This window comes from Oenanthe melanoleuca, chromosome 1A (genome assembly GCF_029582105.1).
Source record: "Oenanthe melanoleuca isolate GR-GAL-2019-014 chromosome 1A, OMel1.0, whole genome shotgun sequence".
In the NCBI taxonomy this organism is placed as follows: Eukaryota; Metazoa; Chordata; class Aves; order Passeriformes; family Muscicapidae; genus Oenanthe; species Oenanthe melanoleuca.
In genome coordinates this window covers 51,433,920-51,451,020 of record NC_079334.1, presented here as the reverse complement: position 1 = coordinate 51,451,020, position 17,101 = coordinate 51,433,920, and positions in this window count along the sequence as shown.

Below are 17,101 nucleotides of genomic sequence, written 5' to 3'. Positions count from 1 at the left end.
GCAATGGAGCAGCTCTTGGTTTTCCAAAAAATGAGGAATTGGAAATATAGAAGGAATTCTCTCTCATAGGCTCCATTCTATGCAAGACTTATATAAATGCACAATTCTACCACTTGTAAACTTATGCTACGCCAATACAAAACTTTAGACTTTTACAGATGTTTCCATGACCATTTCTCTACAGAATTACTGACATACCAAGACATCAGACATATCAAGTACTACAAAAGCTGTTTTCATCTCCACTGATAGAATACTTACTGCTTTGTTCCACATGCCATGCCAAAGTACAAAGTCAGTGAAGCCACAGTAATAGCACTTAACACTATGATGCCAAATGAATTTATAAAAGTCAGCAAATCTCATAGCAATGCTGCTACTACAGACTGCCATATATCATTCTGGGAAAATACCACTGACATCACTCCATTTTTGAATGTTTTAATTTCATCATGGAATCAAGGAAGTTCCAAAATTAATCTGCCTCTTTTTAAAGATATCAGTTTTATGTCTTTCCCAGATTCTGTTTCAACCATGTGGACGTTTCTGCATAAGAGAGCAGATGTGTACTGGGCTGGTGCACAAATCACCTGCAGAGGGAGATCCAAATCAATACAGTTTTGAAAGCTAATTCATTACTCTCATGTTGTTTCTTTCTTGTGGCTTAGGAATGGTACTATTCCAATTTAGTGCTTCCACTGAGAGACTCCTGAACACATGCTGCTCAGTCCTTCTTCCCCTTTCCTTACCCAGCAGCAGGATGGAGAGGAGAACTGGAGACAGGCAACTACTCTCTCACTTCTGTACAGTCCTAAAAAGGACAATAAGCAGGGAATTACTTCATTGCATGCACAAACCACACTTCTATGAACCCACATTAATCTTCCAGCTAGACTGCCACAGATGGATATCCAAAGGAGTCTACAAACAGCTTTTTCTCCTTCAGAAAATCAAATAATTTCATACAGCTCCAAGGCAGACACTTTTTCAGAACCTAAATGTTACCCTCTCTGCCTCACCAGAAACTTGGTAATGGGGGTAAAGGCAACCAAAATATTAATTGCCTTCAGTGATTTGCTGCTTTGGTGCCCTGGGTTGAATTTATGCAACTTTGCCAGAAACAATCAAAGGCTTTATTCCACTCATCCTTTCTCTCCATTGGTCTCTACATAGTTTAACATTCCTTGCTTCAACCAGTTACTCCAACTGGAATTTATTCAGCTGAGACCACTGGCACTAGAATTCCTCTATCCACAGAGCAGCTCCAAATAACTCAATTTCCAAGGGTTGTTCCTGTCTGCCCTCCAAAAAAAGACCCAGTCCTAGGTAGGTTCTATAACAACAGGGAATATTCACTATGCACCATGAAATCTAAAATAAAGGAAAAATATCAATCAACCAGAAACCCCCACTGCAGTACACTACATGTATTTGTTTAAGAAGAAATTTTAAAAAAAGTAAATAAACCACTTAAAAATAAGAGAGGGTGGGGGGTGGCAGAGAATGGGGTATTGAAGAGGGAGTTAGCAGGGGGTAGTTCTTCACTTCTAAATATTTTTGTCTGTTCTGAATCTACTGCATTGAGAAGAACTTATAGGTATAGGAGAATCATACTGCTGGGTTCTCCTTCCCCCCCCCCTTCCTTTTCATTTTGGTGATAAAATTCAAAAGCTAATAAAATCAGACAGATTATAGCAGCATTGATGAATGGCCATGTCTGGATTTCCTGTCTGGAGACCAGAGCAGGCACTGTCTGAGAAAGAAGACAAGACAGTCACTGCATAGAGAGAAAAGGAATATCCAGCAGATGGATTATGTCTGGCTGGTCCCATTATTAATACTGATCTGTATCAGGCAGTGATGAATACATAGAAGCACTCAGAAATACTAATAGTTTCACCCTTTAAGTACTAATTTCTATCCTTCTATCCTATTTAACATTAAAAATGCTCTGTGATCTTGTCATTGATGGAAATGGTTATAATGAAGAGGCAGGTCTCTTGGGAAGAAAGACTATAGCAAATTTAATGAAAAATATTAAAATCAGCTTGAGAGGGAGCGAAGTCATAAACTACAATCAGAGAATATCAGAGAAAACTCTTTCCCCCTAAACAATTTATATTCTTATTTAAATGCAGTTTTTAAATCCTAAATCTAAGGATATTTTCAGTTATCAGGACTATGGACTAAATATATTCTAAGCTATTAAAAATAAGAAGAAAACCAGAACATATAGGTAATGTGTCAACAGTAACAATCAATTACACAGCATTCATGCTGCACTGGAGTTAAGCTTAGTGTAACAAAATCTCTAAATTTTCATTTTCCTAGATCTTTAACTCTTTCAGAAACCTCTTCTGAGAAATTAAAGAATGTGTTTGCAGTGAGATACAAACAGGTAAAAAAACACCTCACCCTAAATACTGAAAGTGCCTAAATATCCACTAAATCAAACTGGAAACAGCAGTGGGTCACCTGCCTGGAGGAGATAGCTAAAAAAATACAACCAGGCTGTATCACCCACCAGCATCCCTCATTCAGGATGAACTAGGGGAGATGATTTGCATTGTGAGGGTTTGGATGTTGATTCTCAGACTCACAGTTCTTGTTGACTATTTTGTTGTTTATTCTACTTAGAGTATTAATATGACACAGGACAACAGGATGGGCTCTGGCTTAGCTTGAAACACCTTCTTGTGAGCTGCCACTGCTTCATGATGCTCAAGCAATGTTCTCTTTTGACATGAAAAGAAGCAGGGTGACATTTCCTCCTGAAGCATACCAGGACTTGTGCAATATGTATTTAGGCATCAGGATGGACTTTTAAGATCTAGTTTCTGAAAAAGATTTGCTAAAAGCAACTGCAAGCTTGACTTAATGGCTAAGGAGAGTGGGGAGAATGTAAAATACCACAAATGTAATGTGGGTGGTATCTATCAGCCAAGATTGTAACATGCATTAAATAACTGCAAAACATAACTGAGACTGACAATAAAACTCCTCCTACAGGCATGATCTGAGCATTGTAGCCTCCAGGTGGCTAAATCTGTGGGTCTGCATTGTCATTGCCACATCAATATCTGCATAAAACAAGAAGCTTCTCCTGGGCTGAACTTTCCTTATGAGATGACCCACAGGCAGATGCATAAGGGCATAATGGGAAAAGAGTGCTTTCCTTTGTTCTCCCTCCTCTTTTTCCTGGAAATACAGGTAAGCATTGGTCTAGATCATGCAATAGAGGCAGAGCAGAGACATATCTGCTCAGCTTCCTGCCTATGCCACCAAGACAATGATCCCTGGCTCCTTTTCCTGAGCCTGAGATCCTATCCCTCACCTAAGGGTGTTTATAAACATAGCTGTGGGCTGAGTGGACATAAAACTGTGGAGGTAGATCACCAACTTTATAAACACTGCCAGCTGAAACATTCCTTTCTTTCTAGCCAGCAGATAGTTTTGCTTTAGCCTGACTCTTCTTTTTAAGAGAATCAAGTACAGTCTTATAAATCTATATCTCAAATGCAGGATCATCTTCCAGACTACTTTACTCACAAATAGTTGTATGCACTTTTCAATTCAGAGCGATTTTCAGCAGCTCAAGGATTGTTTTGAATATATTGTCACAAATTGAGTTTCCCAAGAAAGCCCTAAGACAGATTACTTCAATCACAAAACATAATTTTTCACATATATTTTGCCTGAAGTGAGACTTCACTATCTTGAAATATAAACATTTATATTTTCTTCATTCTGTCATTTGCCACGTTTAACTTCAGATTTCAATCACACGGGAGAAGCCATTGTTTCATGCTTAAAAACAAGGACAAGAAATTAATAGTTTTAGCTATTTTTATTACTCTGATTTTGTGTGCAACTGTCTGCTCTGCTTTCTCTCATTTTTCTGTAAAGTAGAGGTACTAATACACACTTGTTTTTTCAATGTTTAGTTGGCAGCTTATGTCCTATGAGTATTTGTAAAATACTTTGAAATTTCTGGGGAAAACATCAAAGTCTATAAATGCCATCTTCATAAATATAGATATTCAAATGAATAATTTTTTCCCTTTATTATCTTTTACCACCAAAAATAAAAGTTTTAGTCTTGTTTTGTTAGCAAAGCTTCATTTTTAGACTGGAGTCTTTATCATTACACACATGACCTCCCAGAAAAACATTTGAGAGCTTTAAGAAACTTTGAGTTCTTTCCTACAATACACATACAAGTTTTTTAGTTTTTCATTTTTGAGATAAAAAGAAAGATTTTTCAGTAGGCTTTCAGGATACCCAAAGCTCTGAAGAATGAACATGCAAGCCTATTTCTCATTTAACAGTCTTCAGTAATGCAATCAATGGAGAAAATTTTTATACTCTTATTAATGCTTATTAACTAACAGGTTTCTGCAGAAAATATTACTCAACATAAGATTCTGAAAAACAAAGATTATTTTTATAAAGTTCTGAGTTTCCAAGACAATTTATCTGAAAATGTTTTTTTAAATCTAGACACCCCCAAAAACACAGCAAGGTTTATTATTAATTACAGAGAAAAAAGTATTAATACTTGGGGTTGCATATCTGTTTGACTGTGGACAGTATAATAACATCAGTGCATACACAGATTTTATGTTCAGCATTTCACCCTGATTTTAAAAGCATTATAGTTTATATATCAATAAATTTAGAACCACTGCATTAGAAAATTTGAGTATGAAATTAAGTTTTTGAAATAACTTGAATAATTTGATAAGGGAGACTATATTTTTCAAAACGTAGCACAAGTCATTTTTTATCAAAACTACTTTAAAAGCAGCTCTGCCAACGTGGATGGAATTTGTTTTAATAGCCTTGAAAAGACCATGATTTATGATCTCTGTCAAAAGGCATTATGCATTTTTACAGTTCCTATTCAGATCAGCATATTTCTAATTTCATAATGTAGAATGGAAATTAACTGCTTGGATTTCTCCATTTTGCATTTCTATTTGCAGACCAACACATTCCTTTAGGAACACCAAGTTCCATATGTGTCTCTTCATTATGTCAACAGTAAAGCACAGCATGTTTGTCTAAAGCCCTACACAGTTGTCTTCTATTACCAGATATTACTGTACATTATATATATAGTCCTTAAATAATGGGGGTTCTTTCAGGTGTGTGTGCCATTAAAACAATACCTCTACTAAATATTCAGAAAGGTCAATGCAAAAGCTAAATGAACCTCTGTAGACTTGGTGAGATTCATTTATAAACCAAAATCAAATACTTAAAGGTATTTCTTTTCTGCAATTTATCCTAATAGGTCAGTAACATTCTTCTCATTGTAGCTCAAAGCTAGAGGTGAAGTTCTAAATTTTTTCAGGTTAATATCAAGCCCCCTGAAAAGTTTACACAGAACTGTAATTAGCAAAACCCACTAATTTCAGGATCTCAGAGACATCTGATATTTTAATGTCTCTAGGGCTAGCTAACTTAGAACAGTCACTCATATATACTTAGCACACAGTTTTATGGAGGCATTTTGTAGCTCCTACAAATACTTTGATTTTAGCAGATACTTGCCTGCATACAAATAGACTCACAGATATTTTCTACAATATGGAGCTGCTTATTGCATTAACACTGGCCACAATTCATTGCACCCAAGGAAGATCTGGAGAGTGTGTTCTTTGTAAATTCTTTCTGCCCTATCCTGCTGCTCTCAGCTGCTCATTACTATTTCAGCTGCTCCAATCAGACACAACTCCTGGAGTTTTTTGGAGGACCCAATGTTTGTATCACTGCTATTGCAGAGCTCAGTGCATCCAAATAAGCTGTGACCAGTGGCCATTCTCATGATTCCTGAGAATGTTAAAAGGAACAAGTCCACCACAAGCAAGGAAATTAAGCAAATATTTTTAAACCATAGTTCCTAAAAATTTCTTTTCAATTCTGTAAGTTGTACTTTTAATTTCAGACCTCTCCTCAAACAAGAATTCCTTGTCCAAGTCTAGAATGCCCCTGCAATACTTTGCTCTTAAAGGCAACTACCCAAGCAGTATGTGAGGAACTGGTTTGTCTGAGACAAGGTGAAAGAGGGGAACAAATACAATAGGAATGGAAGCTGAGATCAGATCTGGTAGAACTGCCTGCTGTGAAGAATACCATGGATGAAGAAGGTCCACCCTCAAAAAATTATAATCACAACACAATCTCAGCTAAACACAGTAGTTATGCAGGGTGATAGTGCTGCTGCCATCCTAACAATGGCAAATCCAATTACTTCTATAGAGCTCTTTTTAGGACCTAGGACAATAGAAACAAATATGTGCTTTCAATATATTTTCACAGAGCAAAGGAGTTTAAGTTAGTTCATCAGCCTGAATAATTTGGATCCTCACTGTAATAAGCACTGTACTTATCATTTTTCTACATGATCTTTTTCATTCTGTCAGCCTTAAAGACATGCTTGTTTCTTTTTTCTTTCTTTTCTAGTAAAAAATTATGTCCTTGCTTTTACACCAATCACTCAATTTATAAATGATCTTTGAAAAATTATATTCTCCTTCAAACTCAAAAGTCAGTGAAACTTGAGCCCCATAACTTAGGTGCTGATCTTACCTGTGCCAGAAGTAACAGTGGTACCTAAAACAGCAGATAACAATCAAACTGAAAACATGAGGTACTTCACAGCACCATTTCTAGCTCAAACTGAGCTGTTCTGTGACCCACAGAAGACAACAGCCTTTGTCTACATGGCATTTCCAGCCCTTACCCAACAATGGAAGAGGTGCATAAAACTACATTGTTTTGCTGCTTTTGGTTTTAAAAGCAAGCTCACAGGAAGAACTGTGTCAAAATCAGAGAACCTATGTTAACATGACTTCCAGATACCTTTACAAGTCATCATAAAGCAGGAAAATATAGCACAAGACTTTGTGAGAATTGTCAAACAGCCAAGCTAAGAGTCTCAATGGAATAGGTGGAGAATAGTTGGATTTCTGCATCATTAGAAGTCCCTATCACCTCAGTAAAATAATAATTGCTGTCTCCAACATTGAAAAAAACACAAGGGAAAGTACACTTACCAGAAGGTCAGTTCAATTAGCAGTACAAATTGAGATGAAGGTCTCCCTGCCCTTCACATCCACAGTGGGAGAACTGTACTTCTGAAGTATAATAATCCTCTCGTCTCTCCATAGTAAGTCATAGGGCTCTTCAGCTTTCTGTGATTCACTGCAAAGACAGTCTTTTCCCTAAAGATAAGGAAAAATAAAGATATTTCTAAAGCAATAAAAAATATCTTTCTTCGTGGCTTGTCACCAAGATACATATGGAAACCTCCTGCTCTTCCAAGGAAACAGAGAAAAAGCAAAAAGGCAGAAGCAGTTCCACCTGGCTAAAGAAGGAGGGACCTCAATGGGGCAAATGAGAAAGACTTCAAAATAAATGTTTTTAATGAAGTTAAAAAAAAAAGAGTTTATCATATAATGTGACCATTTCTGGAAAGGGAGCCACAGTAACACGTTTGGGTTTGTTTTTTTTTTCAATCTAGGATTGCTAGTTTTCAATTAGTCAACATATTTGAAGCTGTAAAAACTTAAGAATAACACAATCATTATAACAAAGTGTTACCAACTCTTCCTCCCCCTTGTCTTGGGCAGCTTTGGAGAAGTACAGTACACAGATATAAACAGCTCTACTTGCAGATTTTTATATTTCATTTGTGTTACCTCTATACACTGGGCCCTTGCTCACAGGACAGAGTCTGACAGGTTTATTCTGATAAGATTTTATAAGCAACATAAATTTTTAAGTCTTACCTGTACTATAAACCTTGTCTTGAAAATGCAATCTGTATTATTTTAGAGTAAAAAACATCTAAATCAATCAGGTGGACCCAAAAAAAGGTTTTGTGTATTCACTTTTGGATAAGTAACTGGAGAGCACGTCAAAGCTTTTTTCCATGCCAGTCTTTTATCTTCAAACAGATCCACAAATGGATTATTTATGGATGTGACAGCAGGCCTCTGAGTAAAGCATAAAGGGCAGAGATTACAAAAGATTGATTTCCACAGCTCAGTATACTGCCATAAACCTATAGCCCAAGCAGATGCACAGGGGAGAATTCTCTTCAGCTGTTTATTTCTGGCATGTGCTTACAAATCCTTGGGGAGGATTAAAAGAACATTCATATAGTAGTTTGAAAAAGCCAGTAAAGAAGTCCTGTTCCTCTAGTTTCCACTAGTGTTTGCCTCAATTTCATGAATCATGTAGTTAATCCAGAAAAAAGATCCATTTCTACCTGTAGTGTAAGCCACATGCATTCTTGTCTGTGGAAACACCACCATGAGCCTTCTCTACTGAATTCACAAGTTTAGGCAAATCAGCAGAATGAACTTACAAGTGGGTTTCTGTGTACTGTCAATTCAGTTTGGTGAGCAAAATACAGAAAGGAATTTTTCTTGTCTCATTTTCACAAGCAGTGAAAATGTTTAACATAAAAAATCTGTAAATCTAAAATGCAATGGAATTATATATGTAATGGAACACCCTCATGATTATATCTATACAAGTCCCCATTTTAATTTTGATGGATTTCTCATCTCTCCTATTTGAAACAGAGCTATAAATACACTCTTGACAAGACAAGTATTCACTCTATCAATTTTAATTGATTCAATTTTTCAAAGAAGTTCAATTCCTCCCTTTGCCTATTTGTTCCATAGAAGTCAGGAAAGCCAACAGCAAACAGCAGTAAACTAACCTCCCAGCTGTTCATAGGATAATTCTTCTACTGAATCAAAACTAAATCGTTAAGTGTTGAGACACTTCTGTCAGCTGACAAAAGATATTTCCATTCTCTTTTTAAACTAAGTCATTAACAGACTGCTTTGCTCTTGTATTCATTACAGTTCCTCCAGTCTGCTCAGTTCAGGCATAGATCCCAGAATGCATAAGCTACATTTTCACTCATTGTATTCTAAAACACATTCAGGTTTCCCTCTCTGAGCAAAAAATGTGGTATCTAAGTGGCACAAGCAGTCTTCTGCTAGCTTCAGAATCACAACTCTGCAATGCAACAAACACCTCAAGCACAACCCACTCAGCAACATAAGCAATTAAATTGAAAGTCAGTAGATATTCTTCCATCTCCACTTTGAATACAAATCACAGCTTCTAATTTAACAGCTAGGATCTTGAGACACACACACAGAGGAAAAGAAAAGGGAAGAAAAGTCCACAATGGCAGCTGCTTTCATTGCCAAAACTCTGCAGCTCACATTCCTATGGAGAATATCAATTCACGATCAGCAGGACTCTTGTACTTCACACAGAGGCCAGTTCTTAGTCATAAGTGGTTTTAGAGCAAAAACAGCCAGAGTGCTTACTGAAAATAATTATCTAAGCCCTACTGCATTTTGACCCATATTGCTTATGCTAAGACAGCTCCTCATTATAATTTTTTTTTTTAATAAAAAGGTTTTAGATTCTGAGGGGTAGCAGAGACAGGAAAAAGAGCAAGGGTCTGTGATATTACTCCAACATGCCCATATGTGACAGCTGTGAATTGAACTCTCCTCTTAAACTACAAGTAGGCATTCAGCAGATATGGAATTTAAATGCTCCACAGTCACTTTCTTAGCCTAAGATTTCATTACAGCTTCTACAATTAGGAAACATATCTGCAGTAGATGTATTTAATATAGTGTCTGTATTTGTCTTTGATCAAAGATCGTTTTTTATTTATTTCATGTGAATAAATGTACTTGGTGTGGAGAGAAACATCAGCATTTTTATTTCCATGAATATGTGCCTTAATACATATTAACTAGGTGAAGTCAGCTCCTGTGGTCCCTAAAATTTAACAACCAGTTAGCACATAGTAAGATACCAAATTGTGCTTATGGCTCAGGTATTTACAGGCTGGCTGATATTCTTTCCTCCCTGTTTCTCTCTGCTCCTGCTCTGGAGACATAACTACTAAAGTCACCTTGAAAAGATAAAAGTAAAAAGGACACTTAAGGTAACGGGTGGCTGATCCACCCCTAAGTACTGAGTCTGGAAATTCAAGATATGTATGTCAGGAAAGAGCCCTTATTTTATAAGAAAGTTTGGAGCATCTCATACCAATAAATAGTAAGGCACTGTTTGCAGGTTTAATATTGATACTTTCTTTTCTGACAATCCTTATAAAGGCAATATTTTTAAAATAGCATTGTTATTGTAAAAATTCATTGAGATGAATTGAATTGAATTGAATTGAATTGATAAAAAACATTGGGTATTTTCTGTAAAAATACGTTAGATTTCATTATTGCAGTTATATTTGGAAATTCTTTTAAAAGGCAAAGCTATTGTTAATACCAGACACTCAGTTTAATGGGAACTTTTCAAAGATTACTAAATGCATAAGAACATGGTAAGTCAAATCCCTCAAATAATTTTTTCATGCCACACTTCCTAAATAAGTCCTTGTACAAAGATATAATGTATTTTAATTGCATACAGAAAATGTCTGAAGTCTAACCGCAGGTAAAACATGCTATGCCAGCTTTCAGACTTGCGTTTTTTTGTCCCTTGCATATCATTTTGATCATCCAGTTAAGAATAAGCTAATATGCACAAAGAGAATAATTTTCTTTTAAATTGATAATTAAAAGATTCATGCACACCTTCAGATCTCCCTAAGAGCAAGGTTCTAATATCTGTGCAGCTTTTAATGAGGTGAGCAAGAAAGGTCCAAAAACTATTCTTTCTGTGGTCATATTTTTAGTGTTCATAACTTAGTATCCAGTGCAAAGTATCACAGAGATAGAGAAATTACATAAAATAGCAGATAGTTAAATTCACCACAGAAATTAAATTCAAGAAATAAATTTGATATGTTGAGATATGGAAACAGCTTTTTCCAGAATTTCAGAGAAACGACAAGAAATGAGGACTGCCCTGTTGGACATCTCGAATCTCTCAGAGCAGCTCTTTTACTGAACACTCAAGTCAGGTACAAGATTACTATATACTGCTGTCCCTCCACACCAATCCCATATTTTATCATGGGCTTATTGTTTCTACAGGGAAAATTGATTTAATATGCAAAATATCCCCTTTGTTTCAAGAGACATTTGGAAAATATTCTAGACCAAGGATCTCAGCTCATTGCATGTGTAATTTCATATGTCCACCTTCAAAATGCCTAAGCAGCTCAGTGCTTCCAGACTGAGTATGCCAACTCGAAGAGCAATGCAAAACATGCACTTTTTTCTTTTCATTTGGGCTCCTCTTTTGAAACATGTACTCATTTCACAACATCCCCAGGGCCATCTGGCTTCAGGTTGCCTTTTTAGGCATATCTGTCCATTCCTAAAGGATTACTTGGCTTGAGCTCAGAGCTTAGGAAAGCTTACCAATAGAAAAAGGCAAATCAGATGTTAGCCAATAGAGAAAGACAAATAAGTTTTTAGATATATAATATTACAGTTCTGGTCACAACTGATACCTTTTCACTTCTCTAAGCAGATTTTTTTTTATTATTTTAAAAGACAAATTTTAAACTACAGCAAAAACAAAGAAGTCATTTTACCTCTTTTTTTTTTTTTTTTATGCATTGCAATTACAGGAAAAATATAATATCACTTTGGGTCAATCTTCTGTGCAAATTCACAGAGTATTAAATAGCCTCACTTCCTGCATACAGAATTTCAAATTGCGTAAGCAGCAGATGGGAACAAAGGGTCATTTTAACCATGCTAGTGCATGTGGCTTTAAGTGTTTCATTTCTAGTTGTAGAACCCCTAAAACTGAGGCTTTATATAAGAAATTGCATAAAATAGCAGATAGTTAAATTCACCACAGGAATTACATTCAAGAAATAAATATGATACTAGGATGATTTAAAACAGTATGATTTCTTAATTGTGTCTAAATATTGCTTAGTGCACAGAGAGAAAAGGAGAAGCCAGGATGGCAGACTGCAGCAACAGTCCCTGCTGCCCAAGGACTCAGACCACTATTAATGAGCTGTGGACAGGATCTGATTTGCCTATTCCTGCCATAGACAAAGGAAGAGGTCTTAATTAATGACAAATTATCACTTATATGATAATGCATATGGCTTCTTGCCATACTCTGAAAATTACTTCTATAGTCTTAAACTGCTATTATTGTTTTGAAAGGTGAGAAGTATAAATTGACCACAAAAACCCACAACAAAGCAAACAACAGCAAAAACAACAAAATCTTGGTTTAATCTTATTCCACAGTAGAAAACAAAAAATATCAACACAAACAAAAGAGCTGGTAAATTTTTGCCTGAAATCAGTTTTTGTTTAGTTTCAGCTAGAAAGACACCCTTCTTTATGTTATGTTGTATTAAATTCTTATTCTGCCTCTAAAGTAGTCTGGTGAACTACTAATTAGAGCTATTAGCCTTAAATGTCCTTTGAATTTTGTACAGTCAGTCAGCACCTATCACAAACTCTGCTTTGATCTTTGACGCAAATGTAAGGAGCATCCTCACGTTCTCCCTCGAGGAACATAGTGCTGTCACTTTAACTTTATGGCTGATGCTGCCTGGGGTTAATATGGTATTGCTCTCAGATTCCATAAAGGAAGAGACCACATTTTGCTGAGAAAAAGAATCAGACACACAGTACTTCAATTTTAAATGTCTTATTTGCTATTTCAAATATTTTATTTTGCACTGTATTATTAAAAGAAAATAATCTGAATATTTTTATTGTACAATGCAATGTTTCATTCTACCAGAGTCCCTTTTCCTTTAAAAACAGCTGTGTGGATGACTTATTTCTAAAAGATTCCTCAGAGAACATTTTGTAAGACAACAATTGTAAATTAAAGCACAGTTATAATTTATATTGAGTCCTTCTAGTCTTTTATGGTTTGACTCTCTATTAGAGGTACTATTAGCAATTCCCTGCAGAGCCTCTTTTTATAATCAAAATGACAACTCATATCATCACCAGTAAACATTGTCTGAAATGTAATACAACACTTCTTTGAAAGAGGCAGGGGCAATTTTAAATTTACAGCCTAAGATTTGAATGTAAAAGTAAATGGAAAAGCTCATCAGATTCAGAGGGTTTCTGATTAGGACAAGAGTCACGTAAATGAATAAGCAAATGTTTCAAGTGGCATTTTTACACTAATAAAATCAAACCATTTATTTGTGAATTTGCTGTTGTAGGGTGTGATCCTGTTTTCCAGTGCTGCTGATGGATCCCTTCTGTAAGTCCTTAACACAGAACGCACAGGCAACCCCAGCAGCATCCCTGCTCCTCATTCTCTAACATTCCCATGAGTGTCTATACTGAGGATTTAACTTGTTTTTCTGTGGTGTCTCAAGCTGATCATTCTTTCTGTACCCTTTGTCATAGGTGAAATCATTCACCCTGCCAGCTCGTACCCTGGTACAGGCCATGGCATTATTTTGTGAAGTGGGAGCTCAGGATTCATGTCTCTTCAACAAAAGTTATGATTCCAGCCCTAGACTGTCCACTGCTGAATAAGTATTCTAGCCATTGTGCTACTTAGGAGTCAGTGTTTCTTTACTAGAAACTGAAACTCCTCATCTTCATTATGTCATTCATTTGCTTGATAAATCAATCTCTTCCAAGGACTTATGCACAGTTTACTCACACATGTCACTATCTCTGAGACACAAGAGGCCTTGATTAGGGACTTCATATTTCTAAACAATGACCTGAGAGCAAGTGAACAGCTCACACAGCAATTTTAGCCTTTAGTCACCTGTGGACTCCTATTTCATCTCAATCCCTAATATATTTTTGTGCACCTGTCTACACAGATGCCTCTGTATATGTCATACAAGGGCAAAACTGATTAGTCTGAAGACATTGTACATTTGAATTTAATACAAATGCATGCAGCTGGCATTTTCAATTCTTTCTATAACTAGCTTGATCACATGCATCTGCAAGAATGTCAATTCCTTCCCAGTGATCTGAAGAAAGTAGTTTCATAGCTCAGTAAAATATATTAGTGTGCATTCAAAGAGTAAACAAAATTAAAAAAAAGAAAAGCAATGAGGACCACATGTATGAAATTTGTGGATTTTCTTTTTTCTCCTTTTGAAAGTCACCCCTTATAGTTCATAATTATCTTGTTCCTTACAAATAAGGACCTGCAATCAATGTGATTTTATTTTTCCAAAAGATAGAGCCTTCAGTTCCAAGGATGATAATTTTATGTATTTATATTGGAAGAATTATTTTAATTTGGGGAACTATTTTTTTTAAACACACATTTAATACAAATAATGAAATGACAGTATTATTATATATGGTGTTAAAAAGAATTTACTGAAAATCATTTATACATTTTGTCTCACAATTACATAATTTTTATACTAACCCTGTTGCCTACATCTTCACATTTTCAAGAGGTGTGAATTTGACAGATCAGATGTCGGTTCAGAAAAAGTACACTAGAACTTGAAAAAGGTTGGATGCCATTCTGGCTGCACTGATTAAAGACTGACACATATTTGGAACATGCTCGTTTAAGACTGAAGATGACAACAAAGGAAAGTATGAAGACATGGAGGTTGTGATTGAAGAGTAGTACATTATTCTAAATTAATACTTAAACTTGGAGCTGACAGTGGAACAAAAAAAAATTGTTGTCTTTTGTCTAATATGCTGCCCTTCACAATAGAATACACTGAAGGTTCAGAGAAAAATACTATGCTGTTTATAGCAAACACATAAAATACCACCTTAACTTTTTATAAATATCTGCCTTATAACAAAAATGGAAATACCATCTTGATTTTTATAGTTGATTGTGTGCTACTATCTACTCTGGCAAACCAAACCTTATGAATCTCACCACTGTAGGATCTCTCTAACCTCTGTACAGTTATCCACAACACAGACACCCCTACATTTCAAGGTGAAGAATGCCAAACACCAAATACTTTCTTCTCCGCTCCTGCAGGCATGCTCCCTTCACTTTACCCCACTGCCTCAATGTCTGCTTACCTTTATCTCCCAGCATCCCTTGCCCTATCCTCTTTCCTTCTGTATCACCTCTTTTTAATTTTCTTTCTCCAGCGTGCTCAGACATCAGCACCAGGCTGCCTGACCCATGTTTGCCAAGCAGCTTCAGATGCAGGGCTGGGGCAAGATGGGAGGACATCTGTGCTGGCAAGGGGACTTCATGTATCAGTGACCAGCTGGGAAATCTGACCACTTTTCCACATCACCTATTTTTCCTTGCGTCTTCAGATCCTTTCCTCATGGTCCAGATTTGTTTGGCAGTCTACAATTGTGCAACACTTCTCTTGGATACCTATCTGCTATGTGCAAGTGCCTCATAGGAGAGACCCACAATGAGTATCAGCAGTCAGACATGTCTCATATGCAAAAATCAGTAGGAATCTCATTATAAGCATCTTCAGAAGTCTGTAATTTCTCTCTCACACATCCTCACTCACTCAGAGAAACTATAAACACCTCCAGTCCCCTAGAACATTTCCATCTGCAATTCCCTGTGACATTTTTAAGTTATGCAGTATATACAGTGCCAGTGTTGGTCTTTCTAAAACAGAACAGGTCTCCCTAAAACAGTCTAAGGTCTCTTATTCAAGTCTTAAAAAAAAGAACACAAGGCTTTAACACAGAGAATTTGCTAGTAATCATAATTCCAATATCCTGGTTTTCATCTGAGAAATGCATTCATTATTTCATATTTTGAGACACATTTTGAGAAAATTAGTATTAGAAGTAGGAATCAGCTTTGAATGTTAAAACCTAATGGACTTTAAAATCAGTAGTTTTGAGTTTTAAAAATTTTTATAGTCCTTTCTCTTGTTAAACTGTCTGTTTCATCATTTCATTATGACTGACACAGCAATAGAAAAAACACTCAACCCCCAACACATTATCAATCCTTTTTCCAGTTAATATCCCTAGAATTTGCAAAGAAAGGAAATATATCTGGTTTTGCCCGCCTGTGCAAATGTTAATCAGAAAGTGATAAGTAACGTTGTACTCCAGACTTGTCACTGGCCTTGTTACCTATCTCTGGACGTGCTCCAGTATCTTAACATCCTTCCTAAATTGGGGGACCCAGAACTGGACACAGTACTCAAGGGGCTGCCTAACCAGTGCTGAGTACAGGGGAAGAAGCCCTTCCCTGGTCCTGCTTGCCACACTATTCCTGATACAGGCCAGGATGCCATTGGGCTTCTTGGCCTGGTGGGCACACACTGACTCATATTCAGCTGCTGTCAGTCAGCACCCCCAGGTCCCTCTCTGGTCACCATTCAGTCACTCTGTCCCCAGTCTTGCAGAGAGTTGTTGTGGCCAAAGTGCAGGACCCAGCACTTGGTCCTGTTAAACCTGATATTGTCGGATTTGTCCCATTGATCGAGCCTGTCCAGGTCCTTCTGCAGAGCCCTCCTGCCCTCCTACTCTCCAACAGATCAACACTCTCTTCTAGCTTGGTGTTATGCAAATTTGCTAGTGGTAGACTGGATTCCCTCATCCAGATAATTGATAAAGATACTAAACAGGACTGGCCCCTGCTCCTGGGGAGCACCACTGGTCACTGGTCACCAGCTGGATGGAGCACCATTTACCACCACTCTCTGCACCCACCTGTCCAGCAAGTTCTTAACTCAGCACTTATAATTTGAGTAAAATCCCTGTATGTAAGACAAAGACTTTTGCAACACTTTTTTTAGTCATCTCTTCAATCTAATTCTTCCAAGATGTTTTTCCATTCTGTAAGTGACATTTACTGCAATTCTTCATAAACCCCTGAGAATTGGATTCCTTGCTCCTAGAATCGAATAAAAAATGTGCACAGCCTGTCAGCAGGTCACATGTATCCTGCCAACCTACATCTAATAGATTTTTCACTTTTCATCAGTGGATTTCAAGACAGTATGTAGTCTGCCAAATTTACTAAAAAGCTTGCTACAGTATCGCACTTTCAAAATGTGCAATCTGTCAAAGCCATAGCTCAAAATGTCTGCTACGGTGAGAGTCTTTGAAAAATCTGCTACAGTGTTGGCATTCATTCAGAAAATAATGAGTATATCAACAGAGAAGGAGGAGAAAGGAAAAAAGTTGTTGGAGGA